The following is an 18,734-nucleotide window of genomic DNA, read 5'->3' on the forward strand; positions in this document are numbered from 1 at the left end:
TTTCTCCGACGAGGGGAAATTTGAGAGAATTCCCCTCTCTGTCTCCCTCTCATTTTCGGTGTACTGAGTCAAATGGAAGAGTAGCCATTTTTTTGCCTCAAATTATGCAATTATATAAAATGCAAAACAGTGTAGTTTTGCAAATACCCAAAACGACGCCGTTTAGGTGGGCTTAGGGCATCTCTCAAGTCAGCGCATGGGTAAACTATGTAGAGGGGGCCTTCACTTTGTATACATTTCATTCTGGTCACTTGATGAAAATCTGATATTACTATTTCTAACCTGTTGTTTTCATTATTTACGCTTCAGTCTTTTTCGTGTTCCAATTTGACTCACAAATTCATTTTTTATACCTTTTTTAGTATTTTTTCCTCTTTCTCCATACCTTTTTTATTTTATTTAATATTGTTCTTTTGATATTTTTTTCCTCTCTTTGATTATTTGTTTTTTATATATATATTTTTTATTCTTTAACTATTTATTTTCTTTTATATTTTTTCTTTTCTTTAATTTATTATTTTAATAAGTCTTTTTTTATGTTTTATGATTTTTATTTATTTAATTTTATTTTTTATTTTTTATTATTATTATTTTTTTATCTCACATTTTCGACTTCTTTTGGAAGAACTCCAACCAATCAAGAGGTGAGTAATTTGAATCGGATTTTTAAATTTCAATTCAAGTTTTTAATTTTCACAATTAAAGACAACCGATAAATTAATTGGTACCGAAAAGGCGGTTCAAGGGTGCTAATCATTTTTTAACCGTAACCGACTCTCGAACCCGACAAGTTTCTGGTACAGCGCAGATCAGGTAAGATGGTGTCCGACCCACCTAAATTCGTTTTAAAGTGGTCGGTGGCGACTCAAAATCATTTTTCCTAAGTCGAAGCTCAATTTCAGGGCTCAACCGAAAGACGGCGACGACAAGGATGAACTACTAAACTTACATGTTAGGATGAATTTAAAATTATTTAAAGGATGAATTTATAAAATTTCAAAGAACGAAAATAAATTAATAATTAAAAAATATAAAAAATAAAAGTTACTTCAATTATATAAAAGTTTAAAATTTTTAAATAAACGATTATCCGACTAGGACTAGCTCCCCTCAATCCATCCCTAGCCTATCCATCCGTAGCCTAAGTTGAGCTGAAACACATATATAATGATCAATGAATTCAAAGATAATAAACAAATAATAATATACTGCGACCCAAATCTTGAACACATCCTCCAAATTATTAGGATAATAACAATGACAAAAAAGTTCAACTAAGGTTCAGTAAGAAAATATTAATATTTATTTTAAATTTTATGATGGAAGCATTTTTCATGAGAATTGCAACCAGTGTATAATCATTATGTACTATGATACATACATCATTTCTCCTTTGATTGACACGTTTTTCAAGTTCGATAATGTGTACAGAATGTTAGAAAAGACCTCAAGAAATGATCGTATCCTTCTAAATATCAAACCCAAATTTTAAATTAAAAAAAAAAGTCTAAAATGTGGGAGGAAAGGGATAAATTTGACAAGTGAAACAACAGATGAGTATTACAGCCATCAAAATATTTGATTTGAGATATCATTCATCAGTCTTGTCACTGTAAGAAACAAAACCTTGAATAGTAAACATCTAATGAACATTTAACCAACCAAACACCACAGCCTACAGTTTAATTACCACTAGAAACAAAATTATACTGTACATAAGAACAGCTATGCTTCTGCACTAGTCGGCATCCATAAGTACACTGCAATGTTGATCTTAGATCCAACTTCCATGTTCAACTGCAAATATGTTCGACCGTCATTACTCCGAAACAGTAACCTCTTGATCAACCCTCCAATAATTTGCATCATTGAACTCCTTTATCCCGGCACCAATTTCATCGGAATTCTCCTTTTCAGCTACCTTAGGAATGATGGTCCCCTTCAATGGTCCTGTTTCCCCAACTATTCCTTCTTTCAAGGCATGTTCCATTGCCTTCTCCGTGCCTTCTAATTCCACGCCCACAAACTCAACATCCTCTTCAAATAAAGAGGGCACTGGTGGTGGAGATTTCTGACTCATAACACTGCTTGCCAATCCATCGCTCGTATCCATAATATCTGAGGAACCATTTGCAAGCATGGATTCCCCATTTGCGGGGACCACTGTCTCTGTATTTCTGGGTAGGTTGACATCTGAGCTGTCGTCATCGAGAAATGGGTTCTTGCTTGAACCACCAACATGGACATCAGAAGGTTCTCCCCACCCCACCCACTCAGGTAAAGGCCTATCTCCAAACAAGTCATCGTTTTCAGTTGTATCGAACCCGAAGTACCCCATATCGTTAGAAGCATTTTTGTTTTCCCCTTGCGGATTCAAGTCTCCTCCGCTCATGGAACGGTTAAATACATTCATCGCATTGGTGGTAGATGTGTCGTTCATCGACTGTTGGCTTTCATTTAATTCATCCTCCTCTCCAACTACCACTTCATCATCGCTACTGCTGTTACCACCATTTGTGGAGCCATCTAAGTTAATCTCATCCATTACCTCTGTGGAGGAGGCAGCCATATTTCCATCACCGATCTTTTCATCTTGGAATGCAAACCAGTTCGAATTTGTGAACAGACTGTATTAGAAAAACATGGGGTGTAATCTCCATTAACATAGCTACTTCAACAAAAGAATTGAACCGCGTGATAATGATGAAGCTAAGGCTACTTGCACAACATTCATCAGACAAATGACTCTATTACTAAGAGCAATGACAGGAAAACTCACCTCCCTTGGTCATCACTGAGCCTCAAGGATGATATGACAACCTCAGCAGATTCATCATCAAAGTACACATCCTGCAAATTGGAAACATGCATTTGCCTTCAAGTTTGACAAACAAAAATGGCTACCTTGTTGGGTTTGTCCAAAATTGTTACTCATGCTGATCTTAACAAATAGTCTTAGGTCATGTTTACCATTGTCGTCTTTTTAATAGACAATAGAAGCCAATCAGGAAAAAAAATCCTCTTGGCCTCATATTGAACCACGGAGAAAGATTCTAAATGAATAAACAGAAATCACAGTCACTTACTTCATCATCTCGATCAAGAGCACCATGGTCCTGAAAGCAATTAAACGACAACAATAAGCACAGAAAAAGGTAGAATTCAAGAAATTGTCGTGAGAAGCAAAGTACAAACTTCTTCATTATCATCATTGCCATATATTTTGTAATTGAAGGCCTGGCTTAGGTTGTTCGCTAAAGCTGCAACGTCATAATCTCTATCATGAAGATCATCCTCATCGCTATCCCTTGCTCTGTCTTGGAATGCTGTTGGGCGGCTGGACAGGAGAAAGAAAATACATGAATCTTTAATGATTTTTCTGTTAGATCTCACAACTTTGCCATTGCTGCAACTGGCAAAAATATGCTAACAACAATAAATGGATTCAAAAATTGGAAATACCATTAGAATCTTCACAATAGTAGGAAGTAAATGACACAAGAAAGCCATAAATAAGCACAAGAAATAGAAGACACATTTTACATCTCATTTTATAAGTTAAAAATCTGTCAAAAGACCATATAGAGAACTTGCGAGTGCAAGAACTCTCACAACTGCCATAACAACCAAGCACTGAATCTAGAAATATTTGACCAAAGAAAAAATTAACTAATCAAACTGAAATGCCTACCAGAAATGAAACAAGTACATACCCACAAGCCCATCGATAAACATTTTCAACCACGTTACGTTCTTGCAAAACATTAGCTTGCCACTCATTCCATTCGCTATTTTCCTATAAAGAAATTTACAAAGATGTGTCAGCAAACCACAAAAGAATAAATAAAATAATTCAACCTTGCAATTCTAGCCAATGAAATATACAGCCAATGTGCCAAAGAACAAAATAATAGAGCTTAATTCAGATTTACCGCACCACAGAAAGATTCTTAAATAAAAAATGTGCATACATCCTATAAGATCCTGACAGAAGCAGTCATACAACATTAACAAGCATACAATTACCCACATGTAGCATGCTTTAATGTGGCTGTTGTTACTTCCCAACTGTAGAATTTTATTGGAATGCGTGTAATATGTCCAATGTTTCCTACCCGAGATGCAAATTTTCCAGCAGCAGGTAAAGTTGGCTGTTTGACCAGAGAAGGGTTAAGCCGACTGTATAATCATATATGAATTTAAAACAGCTGTTAGCAAACTGGAAAATTAGTATGATTATCATCTACCTCATTACCACTACCATATAGAGTTGGATTTTTGTCAGTTCGAAGAAATTTCCCAATCAAATCACATTCTTGAAGAAGATGTCCAACCATTGCATCATTCTTGCTTTCAAGGCAAGATAATATTATACTCTCCACATGATGGTGTAATGCACTGTTGTACGGGTACCTGCATAATTTAAAACAAATGGACAATCAATCTTAGCCTGCTGACAGGAAAAAGAATCCAACGCCTACTCGAGGAAGGTATCATGCACTTTGTTCTATATTCAAACACCAATAAGTTCCTAACTATATTCAAGAAAGTTTTAAGCAATAGCTTACTCGAAGAAAAGATCACTAACTCGTTGAATGGTTCCTGAGCTGACCAATTCCTTCTCTGCATCTTCATTTCCATTTCTCAATAGCACAGAAATGAACTCCACAATCTGAAATAAAAGGGGGGAAATTCAGAAATAACAACATATTTTGACACTTGCTCCTCCGGCCCTACAACGTTTGATAGACATGACAAACACCAAAAATAATCAAACAGGTTTCAGGTTGAATATTCCGTGCTAGTTGGCACATAAAACTTATGATGAGAATATAAAATAAAACCATTAGACGATGCTTCCCGAGAGGCGGCCTCAATTCTCCATATGTGGTAGGCAAAATTTTCTCATCAGAGGAAACATTCAAAAGTACGAGTAAGTCACCTGCATAAACAAACAGAGTCTTGAACACCATGATTAAGATGAAAGCCAAAGTAGCCAACATGTTCCATGCACCTAGGAATATACAAAAACTATTACATTCAACTTTTAGCAAAATTAACCCACTCACCAAGCTTAGGCAACATTGCATTGATAGTCTCCGAATTCACAGGGATTGGAGGCTCATACATATGTTGATGTTGGAAAGAATGCATCAATGGAGAGACAATTGCTGATCTTTTGGGATCCAACAATGAGATACAAACTGAGAGCGAGTGTTTAAGGCCAGATTTTGAATGTGAATATTCCAATGCATGACCAAATATCCTTGCAACAAAGCTGTATATGAACATATCCAAAAATTACAGGTCAAGTCTAAAACATAAACAAAGTAGAGAACTGAAATGGTGATACAAATAAGGAGGGCTAAATCTCGTAAACCTTGGACTAGAGAGTTTAGTGGCCAAAGCTGATGGGGCATTCCGTGTTATTGCACATAATGTTTCTGCTGCATTAGCATGAACTTCAGGACAACACTGGTCAACGTAAAGAAACAGGTAGTGAGGCACTCACTACTATAGGTATGGCATGCCATGAAAATAGTAGAACGATATTACTTCATGAATACAACATAAAACAGAAATTTTTCTTACCAATGGACTCAATTTATCCACAATCATTTCCAGCAAATTGCTATCAGCCAACCATCGCATTACATCCAAAAAATTGGGATATACATGATCATCTCCTCCTACTAACCGAACCAAAACCTATGAAAACAACCATGTCAAATCCATGCTCAACCAAAACGTACTAAAAGGCTAACCGTATAAATCCACTACAGAAATAAAACAGAAAAAATTCCAGGCACCTCCATGATGGATGTGATTCCTATCAAATCAACCAGTTGGTGAAACACATCTTGATGTACCTGTTAAAAATCTCAGTAAATCCATATAAATAAATAAAATATGACCTTTTTAATTCAGAGGTTATAGACCACTATGAAGCTCAATTTTGTCATGCAAATAATTACACTTGTAGCATCATTACTGTGCAAAACTCCAAACTAACCCACCAGATGAATAGGATCTATAATCCACAGAACTGTTAACACTACCCATAAGTTAGTATGTTTATGAGAACTTACAGGAGACAAATTATATAGGTGCTTCATGCAAGTCCATGTCAAATTAATCAGTTCAAAGCTCAACGGAGGCACAGGATGAAGTTCAAACGGACTGTATTTCATACAAGTCACAGTTACTCTAGTTATCCAGATTTACAGGTTACTGAATGCACAGCTAAACAACATAAACAGCACATATAAGCAAGTTTTGAAGGAGTCTGAGAATGTGATAGTAACCAAAAAATGTTTACTTACTTGAACGTAGTTCATAATTGGAACAGTCTTTCGTAGCATAAGGCACACAACAACCTAAAGTAGCACAGAAATGAAAACTATCAACTCGTAATAATAACCAAAGCAGTAGTCAAACTAAACATTATGTGAATCAGCAAGAAACTAATCATAACATGAATTATACCTTACTGAAATAACCAGCTAGCAAGGCACTATGAGGACGGTTTGGTTCCAAGAAAGAGAAGAGTAAGTTCATCAACTGCAACAAGGAGATAAACATAAGAAACAAAATCAACGTAATTTTCACTACAAAAGATGCACAATGAAGAACAAAATGAAATACCTCTTCCTCCTCCACTAAAGCCTTCAGAATAACATCAATCTCACATGTAAATATCTCACAGGCTATGAATGGGAACCTAGATAAAAAATGAACTGATCGTTAGGAAAAAGGAATAACTAACATCAGATGAGTTACAAGACGAGAAAATACAATGATCTCTTTTTCCTGATTCTTCATTGATGAAAGTTACTTACTTGAAGACTCGTTTGCTGTCAGCATCCTCTGGAGGTTCTTCAATAACATATCGCAGTAATTGCTCAACTTGAGCTCTATCTCGTAGACTGCATAAAATATTGAGTACATCATGAGATCAAACAAGATTAATCCTCTATAACATTCTACACATTTAACAGAAAGGCAGACATAATGAAAGTGGAAAAAAGAGAGGGAAAGACACAATGTTATATAATGGAAAAATTTACAAGTTGATGAGCCGACTGTTTAATGCTTTGCACTCTTGGATTATTTCTTCCTCATCGAGAAGCTCTTCCAAAGTAAAGTTTTCCTTGTCTAATATTGACTCCACCTGAAAATATTAAGTCAATGAAACGAACCACAATTCCAGTAAAAACAAATTTATCTCAACAAAATTCTTAGAACAATTACTTGGATATGGAGAATGAAAACTGTTACTAAAAGCAAATCCAGATAACCATATCTATATAGCTTAACAAATTTTATGAATTACCAGAAAAAGCATATAACACTGAGCAAGATAGTTCAGCTTCAAATGAATAGAACTCCCTAGCTTAATAAACAAATTCAATTCATCTAAACGAACAAGGAAATTTCCCAAAGAGGCGGAAAACGTAAGTGTGAGAAACTACTTCGCTACGGCATCGATGAATCCGGAGTAAAATTCAGACTAATTAAGCTAAAAGGAAATCAAGAATTCGAACCTACAACAGCTAGAAAAAATGTAATAACAGAAATCAAATGAAAAATAACAAGTTCAGACATCCAATAAAAAAATACTCCCAAAAGAGAAAGAAAATCAATGTAGCAATTATATAGTAAGGAAATCAAGCTTTATTTCGTTGCAAATAGAAAAGAAAAGAAATAAATGGAGTAATAATTAATTAATCAAGTAGTATAACAATTACTCACCGGAGAAGAAGCAGACAGAGGTGTGAGCTTCCAAAACATGGTGAAGAAGAGGAAAGATTAAGCAGAGAATCCGTGAATAGATCTGTGAACCTTAATGAAAAGTTTTACCCGTGAATCTAGGAGTTGTCGAAAGAGGACGAAAAAAAGCGCGATAAAGTATACAAGAAAAAAAAACCCTAATATTTGCAGTTGTTAAAAATGAATAGAGAAAGAGAGATCGCCAAAATATATTATGGGGGGGAAAATGTTGGAGCAGCTGAGGAAACAAGGAAAGGGCAATGAGAGTTTTTTTTTTTTTTTCCCTGTGAAAAAATTACAAAATGAGGACCGACTGTCCTACTTCTCTCAAAAAATTATGTTAGTGTATTGGCGTTGCTGGGCCATGTGGATGTGTGGATGGTCATGGTATGAAATGATACTAATGGGGAATGGACTTTTATGGCCTCTGGGTGACTTGTGGGAAACTCATCCATCAGTTTTAAGGCGTAACGATAAAATTATTTTATCGTTTCTATAAATAATAATTTTGTTTTCTTTTCCTTTTGAAATATATTAGTTCTTAGGATAAACTACGCATTTAATACCTAAAGTTTCATCTTTTTGAAAAAATAATTTTGTTTAATAACTGAACTTTCAATTTTTACAAAACCATACTTAATGTTTGATTTTTGTTCCGTTTTAATATCTCGTCGTTAAAAATTAAACGAACAGAGTGGCGTGAAATTATTGTTCCATTTCTGAGTTTCCACGCATTTTTATATTCCACATCAGTATCTCACGTGGAAATCTGGAATATAAATAAGCTTTAATGAGGTCCTTGAAGTGATTTACTTTGTAATTTATTATAATACAAAGTATCCTCTTTCAAAAAAAAATAAGCTTATTTAAGGGATGAAACCCTAAAATTAAAAAGGAATTTCTTATTCTTTTTTTCTACATCTTCTTTATTCTGTAACAGTAAGGCATCGGTGGGGACAGCAAGTAAAGAAGAAAATGTAGAATGGATAATAACTATTTTTGTCACTGTTATTGTCTAGCTGAGTTGAAAACATCTTTGACAAGAGATAATCAGGTAGAAGGATACTTGGGTCCCAAATTTTGGGGGAAAGAGTGAAAAATGTTGTTTCTTCAAGTGGTTTAATGCGAAAATATCAAATCGTCCAAAAGTTGTTATTGTTGGTCTATTAAAATCAAACAGGGCTATAAAGAATGCAAGGATGAAAGAGCGGATGGTTTTAAATTTTCTTTCCTGGTGTTTTATCTTATGCATCATTCTTTGAATTTAGGAAAGGTTGATTTAGGGTTGAATTAAGGTTGAAGGAGTTGCTATCAAGTTTAATCAAGATTATCATGAAGGATGTTGATTTAGGGGTTGATTTATATTAGTAAAAGGGTGGCAAGTTTTGGTTTGGGGTTTTTGTTGTTAATGAATGTATTATGGTTAAACTTGAATTAAGGTTTAATTTTGAATGTTATCAATAGAAGGAATTATGGTTAAACTTGAATTAAGGTTTATGAATTGAGATGAAATGTTTGAACCAATTGTTTGAAAAAGATATTGATGTTTGGAGAAAATGTTTTGGGTAAATGTTTTTAAATTTTGAATGTGTCCATAATTGCATCATACTTGAATAAAATAAAGTCATCATACATTAACAAAATAAAGCCATCAAACTTTAACAAAATAATTGCATCATATTTTTACATTGATTGCAACAGAAGTTTAATAGCGACATTTATAGTGCATTCACAAGGTTAAATAACAAAAAAATTGGCCAAAACTAATAAGAAAATTTGAAGTAGTTATTGCTAATTTTGAGATCAACTTACATTTGACAATGTTGACCAAATCAAAAAGTATAATATAACCACAAAACACAAAATATCATGTTTCTAACACTTGTGAATGTACACAAAAGATAAGTTTTCAACACTTCAATTAATTCATTCATCATTCCTTGGCCGCTTGAAAGTTGTAGTCATAGTTGGTGTGGATTGAGTGATTGGGCTTTCCTGAATGCTCATCATTCATCTAATAACACGAATTATTGTTTTTTCTGCTGAAGCTTGATGGTGGTTAGGAGGATGTCGGGTAGGAGTAGATTTTATTATTGCTGTTATTGTTCCACTCAAACCCCCAAAGGGTCTATTAACTTGTAAAAGTGATCATATAGTTGAGCCATCAATAACCGTATTAATAGATTATAAAATGTGAATATGTTAATGTACACACCGGAAGTTTAGGAATTCTCTCACTGTTTGATGGATGAGATTAAGGATGAACAAAAGTTTTGCGGGGCAGTCTACTATTTCCCCAATGATACCTTTACATGTTCTTTTATTATGTCCAAGTTACCCACACTTACTACATGAAAGTGGTGACTCTTTCTTGCAAACGTGTTCACTACGATCAATAGTTTCATCAACTTTTTCTTACTTTTGTGAGGCCTTCCTAGTAGGGGTGTTCAAATTAATCCGTTACCGTTAACCGTAACCATTAACTGATGTAACCGCTACATTTTATAGATTAATTAACTGAACCATTAAGATTAAACGATTTCGATTAATCGAACTGTTAAATAATTGATTAACGGTTACGATTACGATTAATGAATTTTAATAAATGGTTAACCATCGGTTAACTGTTAATAAATTATACTTAATTAATTATATTTTTTAGAGAATAGAATTAAAACAAAATCAAAATGACTCCTCCAATTTGTTAGTTATCATGTTTATCTTATATAGGATCACATTAAATCAAACATAGATGGAAGAAATACATGATTTCAAGATTTTAAAATGTAAAAAAATGAATATACCTTATAATATATACATATATATATATATATATATATATATATATATATATAATAAAATATATTTATAAATAAATAAGGTTTTTATAAATATATATGTTTAAATCGTCATAAATATTATAAAAATTTGAAAATTTTAAGTTGTGTTAATTTTGAAAAAAATTGTAATAGGTTAACCATAGGTTACCTTGTAACTGAACCGTTAATAAAAGTTAATTGTTTCTTAATGGTTAGATTATGACTAATAAAATTTAATAACTGTTATAACGGTTAACCGATCATTTAGATTAAACAGTACAGTTAACCGACTGTGAACACCCCTACTTCCTGGTGGTCGTCTTTGGAGTGGAGGTAAGATGGGAAGATTTGTGACATATGGAGTTCATGGATTTGGTCCTCTCATAGGTTCAATGAAATAAGAGTATATTGCTTGTTGTGGTCTTTTTGTAACATTTGTCCACATACAATTCAAGTATTTTCTTGATCATGAGTATAACTAAAATTGCATGGTTATAAGAAGTCCCTGCATAAAAAATAAATCAAAGTAAGTAAATAAATTAGCAAGAAAACAACAATGAAAAATTGTACCTGTCAATTGCTACTTTCTGCATGTGCAAGTGTATTCAGCTAAGTCTACCGCATATTTGAATGTATGGTCCATATGCAACCTGATACATATAACCACGAGCATGTGTGGGTCAACACCTACTTCCAACAATTAATGGGTCAAATTAAAAGATAATAATTCCAAACAAGTCCTACATCTATATGACAATTTTACCTATTAGACATATTAATTGTTGAGTCTAATTTTTTTAATCTTTGGACACAAAGTTGAAGTCCAATTATCAGCTTCTGTATTTTTCTTAGTAATCTTATGCATTTTCTTAGTTCGAATTGTTTTCAACATGGTTATAATAAGTTTATCTCTTGCATCAATTATGAACGAAAAAACAAAAACAAAATATTTAGTAACATATTAATCAATGCAATTTAATAAAATAAAGGCACACATTTTAGAAAGTAACTTATTAAAAAGATTCACATAAATTATTCAGTAGCATATTAGGTTTAACCCTAAAAGAAAAGTGTGATTTTGATTAACTTTTAGGATCTTTCTCTGACAACCACTTATGTGCATCAGATGATAAATCATTCATCTCATTCAATGAAACATCAAACTCCCTCACATAGGTTACCCTAACAACTTTCCAAAAAACAGTCCTTCAAAGTTTTTTCCTTATATTTTGTCTCAAAATTTGTAGACAAATGTCTCACACAATTTCTATGCTTTAAATTGGGGAAGAGTTCTAGAATTGCTTGTTGAAGTCCTTGCATAAAGGGGAACAATTAAAAAAAAACTAAACAAAATAAGTATGAAAAGAATAACATTAAAAAATGAATAACCTTTTGACATGAAGGTAACATGGAATGAGTTTGTCAGCTCTAAATTTTGGACTAAAGTTCAAAAATCTAACATGATGAAAAACTGTTCTCATTGTCAACAAATGCAAAAACTATGGGATAGATGCAGTCATTGACATCAACCCCAATGGCAGACGACAACTACCCTTGGTGGTATGACTTTAGGTGATAGCCATCAAGACAAATGAGTCTTTGATATTTCTCAGAAAACTATGACACAATCTTTTGTATCCTAATAAACAAAGCAAACAGAACAAGAAACTTTCTATCCATTAAATTATGAAATCTCAATAAAAAAAACCAAAAAACATAGAATATTAATATTTCAGAAATTCAAAGAATATTAAGTCTTTGATATTATAAACATAACCCAGAAAATTTATGATACCAAAAAGGAGAAATCAAATCCAAAAGCTAAAATATTTCAAAAAAATCAAAAGCCAGAAAATAAAGAACTCTGTACCATATAGTGGGTGAGACATCCCTTCATTCAAAGCATTTTTTGTCCCATTGCAGTGGTCCATCAAGTTACCAACCTTCAACTAAGAAAATAAGAAGAAACCTCGAACGAACCTCCAAATTAAGAACAAACAAAAAATGAAGAACTCTAAACCCATAAATACAAAAAAAGTGAAGAACAACCCAAAAAAATATGAATACAAAATCCAAAAAATCAAAACCCTAAATGAGAAAATAAGAACCCTAAATCAAGAGAATAAGAACACTAGACGGTTAAAAACTTAGAAAGGAAAGAGTAGTATAAGATTTGAAGGATTTTAACCGCCTAGAATCCAAAAGGTTTTTAAAAACCAAGACGTTTTGAATGATTTTCTCGGTTCTTGCAGAGCTATCTATTGCCTCCTAATTTTTGAATGGCTTCCTTCATTATACATTCATTTATCTAAAACAATGATTTATTTATTAATTTCCCGCTTGAATTAAAACCCCTTAATATTCCACATTTCCACGTGGGATGTTGATGTTGAATATAAAACATGCGCAGAAACTCATAAACGAAATAATAATTCCACATCGCTCCGTCCGTTAAATTTTTAACGACGGGTACTAAAACGAAAAAACTAAACTTTAAGTATGATTTTGTAAAAATTGAAAGTTCGAGTACTAAAATATACCAAAGGTGAAACTTTAAGTACTAAATGTGTAGTTTACCCTAGTTCTTAATATTTTAATATTTAGTCAAAACAAATTTTGTTGGATGAAAATTATTAGTTAACGAATGGTCCATTAATGATATGACATTTTCACATGTTAGATCAAGGATAAGTTTTCACTTAAAGTACGTGATCAAATTAATATTTTAATAGAAAGTTCATGAGTCAAACTAAAATTAATCTATTTTAACTAATATGTCATGTCATTAAACTAACAAGAGTTAATAGCTTAATGATCAAAATGTAACAATTAGTAATATAAGTGATTAAAATTTAATAAATTAGTAACGTATGTTATTGAAATGTAACTTTTTAAAATTAGATGGCAAAAGTATACAAATATAAAATGAGAGTGACCAATCAGTAGTTAACCCATGAAACTATTACCTTCCTATATATAAAATTTTTCTTGGGTAAATCATATGTTTAGTATTTCAACTATCACTTTTGTTTTGTTTTAGTAATCAAACTATTATTTTTTTTTAAATCATACATAATGTTATATTTTGGTTTCATTTTAGTTAACCAATGTTAAAAAATTAAAAGAATTGTTGATGTGATATTTAAAAAAATTAACGACGACATGACATTAACTTGTGGTTACACCTCAATATTATTGTTTATTTTTAACGATAGGTGATCAAAATGAAATCAAAATATGATTTTGAAATAAAAAATAGTTAGGTGACCAAAATAGAATAAAAGTAATAGTTTGGGTCCTAAATATGTAGTTTACCCAAAATTTTATATGCTATAGATCTTACCTAAAAATATCCCATTGTTATTGTCACCATTTATTATTCAAACTTATTGGTTAAGTCAAAAGTATAAAAGGTCTCATTTAAAGGTATATTTTCAAGGAAATGCTCATCAATAAATAATATAAAAGCATTGATACAAACTGTTCCATTGGGGCATGAACAACAAATAATATGAAAGTAAGCACAGAAAACTTAACTACCCCCAACAGTGATACCCATGAGTTTCTTTAGATTATCATGGTAAGAATGTTAGATTAAAATTTATAATTGTGGATATATATGTATAACGTATAATGTTATCATAAAATATGATATAAAATTTAGTAATTAATTATGTTATATGTGTTATAGGTATTAAAGTGTCATGAAATTAACGTGTAGATATTAAGAATTATATTTATATTTTGACGATAGATAAAATTCTAAAGACTTTAAAAAATTGACATAATGTTCAATCTATATAAGAAATAATGGCTCCAAAAATATATTAACTTATATGACTCTTGTCTCTGTCAGAGAATTTCTTACTATAAGAGAAAATATATCTCAATGGATTTCAATATATCAATTAATCCAGATACATTTATGCATTTGATATTTTGTTAGTGATTATTTGACATTAAATATTGGGTTTAATTCTATATCAATTAAATTTTGGTTCTATCAAAGAAATCATAGTGAATTTTACCCCCAAAAAATCATAGTGAAAATATGATATCCTATAATAAGGTATTTTTTTATAAATCTGAGATAAGTATAAAATAGTATTTGTTTAAAGATAATTTTAAATCGTTTGACATTAAACGTTTACACCCTTAACATTTCTTATGCTTGAACTCAGAACTTCAAAAAAATATTAGCAATTCTTATCACCAAGGTGACTTGTTCTTGCAATAAGGCAAACTATTATATCTGTTATATGTGGAGAAAGAGTAACTCTTTATCGATATGCACCCTTGTGCAATAAGGCAAACTATTATATGTCGAGAAAGTAAATCTTTATCGGTATGCGCCGTTAGTAGAAAAAACCGCAGTCAAGTATGAGGTCAAAGTAGAAAGTAGAAACCCAACCCTTATTTTCGAAATATTATGTATAATCTATATTTAATTACCTTTGGCATTTGAGAATTGAAATATTTGTCCCAATTTTCAGTTTCAGGGAAACTAATTGATTATGTTTGCAAGAATCAAATGAACTCTATAGTAAAAGAATTATTATTCTTTGAGGTTCCGTGTTCGAACACCAAAAATCCAAGAATAAAGGTATGAGTTCAATGTCAAAAGGTTGAAAGTTACCTTTGAACAAATATTGTCTTGAACTTATCACATACTAATAAAAAAACATAATAAAACTGATTATGTTTCCCTGGGAAAACTGAAAGAATAGAAGATTATATTGAGAAAGAGACGAAATAAATTGCATTTAAGAAGAATAAATGAATAAGGTGAGACCTGATACTGTCAAACATGTTAGCCTCTAAATGACATTCACTAACCCTAATTTGAAAATCATCTAACTGCCTACTTATTCCACTAATGTACACACTGAGAAACAAGAGTTAAAGAAAGGGCAATACGAGGGATAGAAGGAAACTCCCTATTTGGAGCTTGCTAAACTAATGATGATCAATGCAGTCTTTATTAAAAGATATTTCAGGTGGAATCAAAACCACAGATGGTGCCTTTTTTTCATCTCCACCACCTTCTTATGGGAGTTGGAATGCAATGATGGAATAAATGTAGGACTAGCTGCCGGACGATATTCTGGAAAGAGGCTGCCGGAGCTATAGCGAACCCCAACAAGCATTACAAAGTGTCTTTGGACCCTTGGGTCCTCTCCATTGTGGAGTTTTTGTAACTTCACAATGGGTACATTTCCTAATAACGCTGTTGGGAGGGGGATTTGTCCTTCTCACTGGTGCTTGAAAGCCATGTCAGGTTCTATTTCTTCTGTTTCTTTTTGGCAGATTTCTCAGATAGATGCCTTTCTGATTCAGATTCCTTTCTGATTCAGATTCGGAACCAACCAAAGTAGATCCTGTGGAGGACGAGGTTGCAGATGATATAAAAGGCAATGGGAAATGCAGGTTAAAGGTAGATGCTTGTCTGCACTTGCTTCGATCTCGCTTCACCACGAAAAGTAGATTAGGGTTGATAGTAACAGGCTTTGCAGCTGAGCAAGAGCTAGTGGTTTCAAGTAAAGATACTGGACTAGAGGTCTGGAACCAGGTCGAACCTTTGACATCCACAGAATCTCCATTTGGCGTAATGCTTCTTCCGGAGGACGCTTTGGTAGTGCTTGGCCACTGGTTTAGCTGTGAAGACTCATAACACTAGATACAAAAAGTGAAGAATAAAAAAGTCAGATGTGAGGTTAAGGAATAATTTACTCCTATATCCTATATAAAAAAATAAATTTTAAAAATAAAAAAGGAAAGAAGTAAATAAAAAAGGGTGATCCTCCCACCCATTTCATGGGAAGGCAAACCAAGCATCGATTAGGCCTGTTTGCTTGCTAGGAACAAAAGATGTAGCAATGTAAAAGTATTTGGTGTATCAATGCACATAGCATGCCTTATACACACAACCTCTTGGGCTCTAGTGTGAATGTCGGATATAGGTATGCATCCAATACATGAGTGGTTTATACTTTTATACGGTTTTACATGTATTTAAATGATCCTTGGGGATCATATCTCCACTTCTATGACTTGGACACAAACAGCGGACATAAATACTACAAGACTAAAGAGCCCAAACATAGGTCTGAAATACGTTGGATTATTTTCTCAATCTCTTGAACCATTTTCATTTACGACCATCCTTCAAAAAATAATTTTGACTACAAAGTTATGTACAAGTACTCACATATTGAGAAACGTAGCATATCTTGGAAAATTACTTCCAAAGCATTGCACCCTTCAATGAAGTGTATATCATACTGCGTAAATGAGCAGGTGCACATGCAGTTATTCAGTCACCGAGTAATTGGCAGGTGTCGATACACATGGTAGATTTGTATCCTACGGCGGTCCAACCCAAGCCTAATTGATATGATACTCTTAGAAGTTAGATCACTAATCTGATACACACTAAGACGTTCAGGATAAAGGCATATGGTTACCCAAAGCACAGTTTTAGTCCTCATGCCATGAATAATAGTCAATGTGTCCCCAAGTAAATAAACTCCTCAACAAGTAGAATGGATTATTAATTCAACGAACAGAAACACAAACAATACCTCATACGCACAATTTGCCGGGACCCATACCCCTCGATGTAGGTAATCGCCCGGACCCATACCCCTCGAAGATGCATGGCTTTCCATGCGTCTTTCCCACTGAACTTGTGGCCACCTCATGCAGACGCATGGCTCATTTACCGATGTAGGTAATGCATGTGCCCCCATTAACGGACAGAACCCCTCGAAGACGCACGCATCTCCTCTTCCTCGCTGAATGCTTGTGGCCCCTGCGTGCATGGCAACAATAATGGCGTGTAATACTACCACGTGAATCTGCAGGCATGACAGCAATAATGACGTGCGATACTTCCACGTTAATCTGTAGGCATGACATCGATTATTAGTTATAAATTGTTTATCTTACCAAATTAATTAAATTTAAAGATTTATAAATAACAATAAAATAAAATAAAATAGCAATCGTAAACATGAGTAAATAATTTTTTACCTTACCTTAACATGAGTAAATAACTATTAATTATTAAATCTTCGAATTTAAGTTAAGGTAAAAAATTTCAAAAAAATTATTTACTCTTTGATAAATAAATATTCTAAAATTTAAATTAAATTAAATATAAATGTTTACGATTGTTATTTATAAATCTTCGAATTTAATCAATTTAGTAAGACAAACAATTTATAACTATAATTATTGTCATGCTTACAGATTCGTGGTAGTACTACACGCCATTATTGCTGCCATGTCTACAGATTCACGTGATAGTATTACACGCCATTATTGCTGCCATGCATGCATGCATGCAGGGGCTACAAGTGTTCAGAGGGGATGGAAAAGCCGCATGGAAGGCCATGCGTCTTCTAGGGGCTTGACGGCACCGGCGGCCTGGCTTGTCGGGAAGGGTAAGACTCTAGAACTCCAATGCATTTTCTAGGTTTGAATAAGTTGCTTGGACTCCGATGTGTCTTCGGGATTTACCGTAGAATTCACCATATTTCACGAAATAACTTGTCGACTACATTATTTGAGCAAAAAAAATTTTCCACTCCATTATTTGAGAAATGCTGCCATATACAACCATTGTAATAAAAAAACCACGCTTACAACGCGTTTAATTTAAGCATTTATAGCATCAAGCATAAGTGGAAAGAAATTAATTAAAACGCGTAGGGGTTAGTAATAAGTTATTATCCCATTAGGAAATCAGCTTATCAGATGGCTAACATTACGGTTTCTTTTATCATTTTTCTTACAAAACAGAAAATATTGAGCAATAACTTATTTATTTTTAAAAAAATAAAATTTTGAAGAAATTGAGGACTCTAAAGATAGTATTTTAGGCCAAAATGGTAAATAAGAATAAAGATTCCTATTTTGGTGGAGTTTACATATGGAAATAAACGTCTCTTTCTAGGTTTGCCGCTAAACAGGTTACTTTATTCACAAGACAATATATCACGAGCCATACCTTCATTATTTATAAAATATAATATACTTCTTATACTTCATGAAAATTGTTATTTATTATTTTTTTCAAATTTTTTAAACTTTAATTATAATTATTTTTCTATTCAAAAAATTATAATTATTTTAAATAATTAA

At 32.8% G+C, this 18,734-nt stretch overlaps 2 pseudogenes; both read right to left on the reverse strand.

Moving 5' to 3' along the window:
• Window positions 1–1,628: 1,628 nt before the first annotated feature.
• LOC120145756 lies at window positions 1,629–8,027 on the reverse strand (annotated as a pseudogene).
• Window positions 8,028–15,445: 7,418 nt separating this feature from the next.
• Window positions 15,446–17,410, reverse strand: LOC120145682 (annotated as a pseudogene).
• Window positions 17,411–18,734: the final 1,324 nt, after the last annotated feature.

This window comes from Hibiscus syriacus, unplaced genomic scaffold, assembly GCF_006381635.1.
Source record: "Hibiscus syriacus cultivar Baekdansim isolate YM2019G1 unplaced genomic scaffold, ASM638163v2 tig00110893_pilon, whole genome shotgun sequence".
NCBI lineage: Eukaryota > Viridiplantae > Streptophyta > Magnoliopsida > Malvales > Malvaceae > Hibiscus > Hibiscus syriacus.